The sequence below is a fragment of the Triticum dicoccoides genome, chromosome 6A (assembly GCF_002162155.2).
Source record: "Triticum dicoccoides isolate Atlit2015 ecotype Zavitan chromosome 6A, WEW_v2.0, whole genome shotgun sequence".
Classification (NCBI taxonomy): Eukaryota; Viridiplantae; Streptophyta; class Magnoliopsida; order Poales; family Poaceae; genus Triticum; species Triticum dicoccoides.
This window is the reverse complement of record NC_041390.1, coordinates 50871982-50878754: the sequence shown is the minus strand read 5'-3', so window position 1 is coordinate 50878754 and position 6773 is coordinate 50871982.

Here is a 6773-nt window from a genome sequence, read left to right as displayed (position 1 = left end):
CAAAGATCAATCAAAGACTACTTTTACATTCCCTTTTGGTACTTTTTCTTATAGACGTATGCCTTTTGGTTTATGTAATGCACCCGCTACCTTTCAAAGATGCATGATGGCTATATTCTCTGACTTTTGTGAAAAGATTTGTGAGGTTTTCATGGACGACTTTTCCATTGATGGATCTTCTTGTGATGATTGCTTGAGCAACCTTGATTGAGTTTTGCAGAGATGTGAAGAAACTAATCTTGTCTTGAATTGGGAAAAGTGCCACTTTATGGTTAATGAAGGTATTGTCTTGGGGCATAAAATTTCTGAAAGAGGTATTGAAGTTGATAAAGCCAAGGTTGATGCTATTGAAAAGATGCCATGTCCCAAGGACATCAAAGGTATAAGAAGTTTCCTTGGTCATGCCGGTTTTTATAGGAGGTTCATTAAGCACTTCTCAAAAATCTCTCGGCCTCTGACTAATTTATTACAAAAAGATATACCATTTGTCTTTGATGATGATTGTGTAGAAGCATTTGAAATACTTAAGAAAGCATTGATCTCTGCACCTATTGTTTAGCTACCTAATTGGAATTTACCCTTTGAAATTATGTGTGATGCTAGTGATTATGTTGTAGGTGCTGTTCTAGGACAAAGAGTTGATAAGAAACTAAATGTTATTCAATATGCTAGTAAAACTCTAGACAATGCTGAAAGAAATTATGCTACTACTGAAAAAGAATTCTTAGTAGTTGTATTTGCCTATGATAAGTTTAGACCTTATATTGTTGATTCTAAAGTAACTATTCACACTGATCATGCTGCTATTAAATATCTTATGGAAAATAAAGTTGCTAAACCTAGACTTATTAGATGGCTTCTCTTGCCACAAGAATTTGATTTGCATATTGTTGATAGAAAAGGAGCTGAGAACCACACAACTTGTCTAGGTTAGGCAATGTGCTTGATGACGCACTACCTATTGATGATAGCTTTCCTGATGAGCAATTAAATGTCATAAATGGTTCTCGTACTGCTCCATGGTATGCTGATTATGCTAATTACATTGTTGCTAAGTTTATACCACCTAGTTTCACATATCAGCAAAAGAAAAAGTTCTTCTATGATTTGAGGCATTACTTTTGGGATGACCCACATCTTTATAAAGGAGTAGATGGTGTTATTAGACATTGTGTACCTGAGCATGAACAGGAACAGATCCTACGCAAGTGTCACTCTGAAGCTTATGGAGGACACCATGCTGTAGATAGAACTGCACATAAGGTACTGCAATCTGGTTTTTATTGGCCTACTCTCATCAAGGATGCCCGTAAGTTTGTCTTATCTTGTGATGAATGTCAAAGAATTGGTAATATTAGTAGACGTCAAGAAATTCCTATGAATTATTCACTTGTTATTGAACCATTTGATGTTTGGGGCTTTGACTATATGGGACCTTTTCCTTCCTCTAATGGTTATACACATATTTTAGTTGTTGTTGATTACATTACTAAGTGGGTAGAAGCTATTCTAACTAGTAGTGTTGATCATAACACTTCTATTAAAATGCTTAAAGAACTTATCTTTCCAAGGTTTGGACTCCCTACATATTTAATGACTGATGGTGGTTCACATTTTATTCATGGTGCTTTCCGTAAAATGCTTGCTAAATATGATGTTAATCATAGAATTGCATTTCCTTATCACCCTCAGTCTAGTGGTCAAGTAGAATTGAGTAATAGAGAACTCAAATTAATTTTGCAAAAGACTGTTAATAGGTCCAGAAAGAATTGGTCCAAGAAACTTGATGATGCATTATGGGCCTATAGCACTGCATATAAAAATCCTATGGGTATGTCTCCATATAAAATGGTCTATGGAAAAGCATGTCACTTACCTCTCGAACTAGAACACAAGGCTTATTGGGCTATTAAAAAACTTAATTATGATTTTAAACTTGCCGGTGAGAAGAGGTTATTTGATATTAGCTCACTTGATGAATGGAGAACCTGAGCCTACGAAAATGCCAAGTTGTTGAAAGAAAAAGTTAAAAGGTGGCATGATAAAAGAATACAAAAGCGTGAGTTTAACGTAGGTGATTATGTATTGCTATATAACTCTCATTCAAGATGTTTTGCAGGAAAACTTCTCTCTAAATGGGAGGGTCCTTACGTCATCGAGGAGGTCTACCGTTCCGGTGCCATAAAAATCAACAACTTCGAAGGGACAAATCCGAAGGTGGTGAACGGTCAAAGAATCAAACACTATATCTCAGGTAATCCCATAAATGTTGAAACCAATGTTATTGAAACCGTAACCCCAGAGGAATACATAAAGGACACTTTCCGGAACATTTCAGACTTCGAAAAGGAATAGGTATGTGGTACGGTAAGTAAACCGACTCCAAAACAGTTTTTAAGACAATATTTCTCCGTTTTGGAATATTTAGAAAAATAGAAAAATAAGCAGCAGTTCGGAAAGGGCACGAGGGACCCACGAGGGTGGAGGGCGCGCCCTACCCCCCTGGGCGCGCCCCCTACCTCGTGGGCATCTCGTGTGCTCTCCGGACTCCGTTTTCTTACAAGATACGTATTTTGGTCGGTAAAAATTCATTATATAACCTCCCGGGGGTTTTGACTACCGTATCACGCAAAAATCTCCTGTCTTTGTTTCGAGCTGTTTTCCTGACAGATTTAGATTATCATGACGTCTCCAAGTGCTCCCAAGGACAAGTTCTTCGAGAAGGTCATCAACCCTTACCTCGTGGAGGTGCAGCGACACCCTCAAACCATTGAGATGCGTGATGGGTTGTTGCACATCCGTGATGCTGAGGGAGTGAAGGGGAACAGAAGCATGGAGACGAGGCTCGAAGCAATGGAGCAACAAGTTTTCAAGTGTCAAGGGATGGTGGAGTGTGGACTCAACTCCAACTACATGATGATCACAGAGTTCACCAACAAACACAAGCTGGATGCCGACAACATCGGGGAGACCATCTTCAAGCTTCACGAGAAAATCGAGCACCTCCAAGCTCAGATCTATGACCTGCAAAACCAAAACTGCGAGTATGAATATAGATTCAAAAGGATGAGTTTGGCTGTAGATTTGAGGATCCCAAAGACTCGGTCATCCTTCTATGATGGTGAGCCTATGCCTTGGAAGAAGGACGACAAGCCTACGCCATCAACAAAATCACCACCGTCTCCACCAACAAAAAAGAATTGAGTATCTGGTATGGGCACTCCACTTGGCAACTGCCAAGCTTGGGGGAGTGCCCCGGTATTATCACCATCACCTTTATCTTTACCGTTTTTCTTAGTTCGATCATTTTGGTAATATCTTGATCTAGTAGAATAAAAGTTCTTAGTATGATCTAGTTGTGAGTTTTGCTTTATTATCCTTGTATGTAATCGAGTCCGTTAGCTATATAATAAAGATTAGTGTTGAGTCAAGGGCTTGATTATTTTTGCCATGATCCTAAGTGAATAAAAGAAAAGAGAAAGAAATAAAAAGAAACAAAGAGACAATGTGACTCTTATGGAGAGTAATGAGCTCACATAGAAAGAGTATGATGAATAAAATATATTGAGGGTTGACAAACATAGTTTTGGTCATCGTTGCAATTAATAAGAAGTAATAAATAAAGAGAGGTCTTCACATATAAATATACTATCTTGGACATATTTTATGATTGTGAGCACTCATTAAAATATGACATGCTAAAGAGTTGACATTGGACAAGGAAGACAACGTAATGGGTTATGTTTTCTTACATCTAAGATAAATTATATTGTCTTGGATCCTCCAACATGTTGAGCTTGCCTTTCTCCCTCACGCTAGCCAAATTCATTGCACCAAGTAGAGATACTACGTGTGCTTCCAAATACCCTTAAACCAGTTTTTCCATGAGAGTCCACCATACCTACCTATGGATTGAGTAAGATCCGTCAAGTAAGTTGTCATCGGTACAAGCAATAAAAATTGCTCTCTAAATATGTATGATTGATTGGTGTGGAAGAAATAAGCTTTATACAATCGTGTGATATGGAAGTAATAAAAGCGACAGACTGCATAATAAAGGTCCATATCACAAGTGGCAATATAAAGTGATGTTCTTTCACATCAGGATTTTGTGCATCCAACCATAAAAGCGCATGACAACCTCTGCTTCCATCTGCGAAGGGCCTATCTTTTACTTTTATCTCCTATACTTCAAAAGAGTCAAGGTGATCTTCACCCTTCCTTTTTACATTTTATCCTTTGGCAAGCACGATATGTTGGAAAGATCCTGGTATATATGGCTAATTGGATGTGGGTTTTCATGAAATATTATTGTTGACATTACCCTTGAGGTAAAACGTTGGGAGGCAAAACTGTAAGGCCCTATCTTTCTGTGTCCCATTAAGATCCATACCCATAAGTATTGAGTGAGTGTCAACAATTGTGAAAGACTATATGATAGTTGAGTATGTGAACTTGCTGAAAAGCTCTTATACATTGACTATTTCCTATGTTATAATAAATTGCAATTGCTTCAATGACTGAGATTATAGTTTGTTAGTTTTCAATGAAGTTTACGATTCATACTTGATATTGTGATTGAATTATTACTCTAGCATAAGATATCATATGCCAAGAATTATATAAGTTGCCGCTCTAAGAATGATCATGATGCCCTCATGTCTGTATTTTATTTTTATCGACACCTTCGTCTCTAAACATGTGGACATATTTTTCGATTTCGTCTTTTCGCTTGAGGACAAGCGAGGTCTAAGCTTGGGGGAGTTGATACGTCCATTTTGCATCATTCTTTTATATCAATATTTATTGCATTATGGGCTGTTATTACACATTATGTCACAATACTTATACATATTCTCTCTTATTTTACAAGGTTTACATAAAGAGGGAGAATGCCGGCAGCTGGGATTCTGGCTGGAAAAGGAGCAAATATTAGAGACCTATTCTGCACAGCTCCAAAAGTCCTGAAACTTCATGGATGATGTTTTCCAAATATATAACAAACATTGAGCGCAAGAACTTCACCAAGGGGGCCACACCCTGCCCATGAGGGTGGGGGGCGCACCCTACCCCCTGGGCGCGCCCCCCTACCTCGTGGGCCCCCTGGTGGCCCTCCAGTGACCATCTTCTGCTATATGGACTCTTTCAATGGGAAAATAATTATAAGCCATCTTCTCGGACGAAACTCCGTCGCCACGAGGCAGAACCTTGGCAGAGCCAATCTAGGGTTCTGGCGGGGCTGTTCTGCCGGGGAAACTTCCCTCTCGGAGGGGGAAATCATCGCCATCGTCATCACCAACACTCCTCTCATCGGGAGAGGGCACTCTCCATCAACATCTTCATCAGCACCATCTCATCTCAAAACCCTAGTTCATCTCTTGTATCCAATTCTTGTCTCCAAGTCCGGGATTGGTGCTAGTAGGTTGGTAGTAGTGTTAATTACTCCTTGTAGTTGATGCTAGTTGGTTTAATTGGTGAAAGATCATATGTTCAGATCCTATATGCACATTAATAACCCTCTGATTATGAACATGTTTATGCTTTGTGAGTAGTTACTTTTGTTCCTGAGGACATGGGAGAAGTCTTGCTATTAGTAGTCATGTGAATTTGGTATTCGTTCGATATTTTGATGAGATGTATGTTGTCTCTCCTCTAGTGGTGTTATGTGAACGTCGACTACATGACACTTCACCATTGTTTGGGCCTAGAGGAAGGTGTTGGAAAGTAATAAGTAGATGATGGGTTGCTAGAGTGACAGAAGCTTAAACCCTAGTTTATGCGTTGCTTCGTAAGGGGCTGATTTGGATCCATATGTTTCGTGCTATGGTTAGGTTTACCTTAATACTTTTGTTGTATTTGCGGATGCTTGCAATAGAGGTTAATCATAAGTGGGATGCTTGTCCAAGTAATGGCAGCACCCAAGCACCGGTCCACTCACATACCAAATTATCAAAGTACCGAACGTGAATCATATGAGCGTGATGAAAACTAGCTTGACGATATTCCCATGTGTCCTCGGGAGCGCTTTACATCATATAAGAGTTTGTCCAGGCTTGTCCTTTTCTACAAAAGGATTGGGCCACCTTGCTGCATCTTATTTACTTTTGTTATTTGTTGCTCGTTACAAATTATCCTATCACAAAACTATCTGTTACCACTTATTTCAGTACTTGAAGAGAATACCTTGCTGGAAACCGCTTATCATTTCCTTCTGCTCCTCATTGGGTTCCACACTCTTACTTATCGAAAGGACTACGATAGATCCCCTATACTTGTGGGTCATCAGACACCGGTTGAAACCTCCAATTGCAGGGGCATCAGATGTCACTCAAAGAGCGAGTACAGACCCAATAGGAGGAATTGCAAGGCACAAAGGTAAGCGGGCTGGGCGGCGAGGCGGAGGGGGATGCGGTGGCGAGGGGATGCAATGGTGACCACCTACGTGGACAGGTCAAGATCCAGAGAGGCGCGCATATATGGGCCGCTGGAGCCAAACCACCGGGACTCCGGCAAGCCCAAGAGATGGAAGGAGACGCAGCTCCCGACACACGTCGTGTCTAGAGTCGCGCCATCATAGACACAAGCCAGAACACAGGAGAGGGACGCAAGTCCATGGCCAAGGGTCGTAACCGGAGCACACTCATGAGAGGAATAGAGCCGTTAGGGAGAGCCCGTGCCCGATGCACAACCAGGCCAGCGGATGCAAAGGAAGTCGCCACTGGGAAACCAGGGGACCTCCACGAAAGCCATGGCTTTGCCATCACTTTAACTCA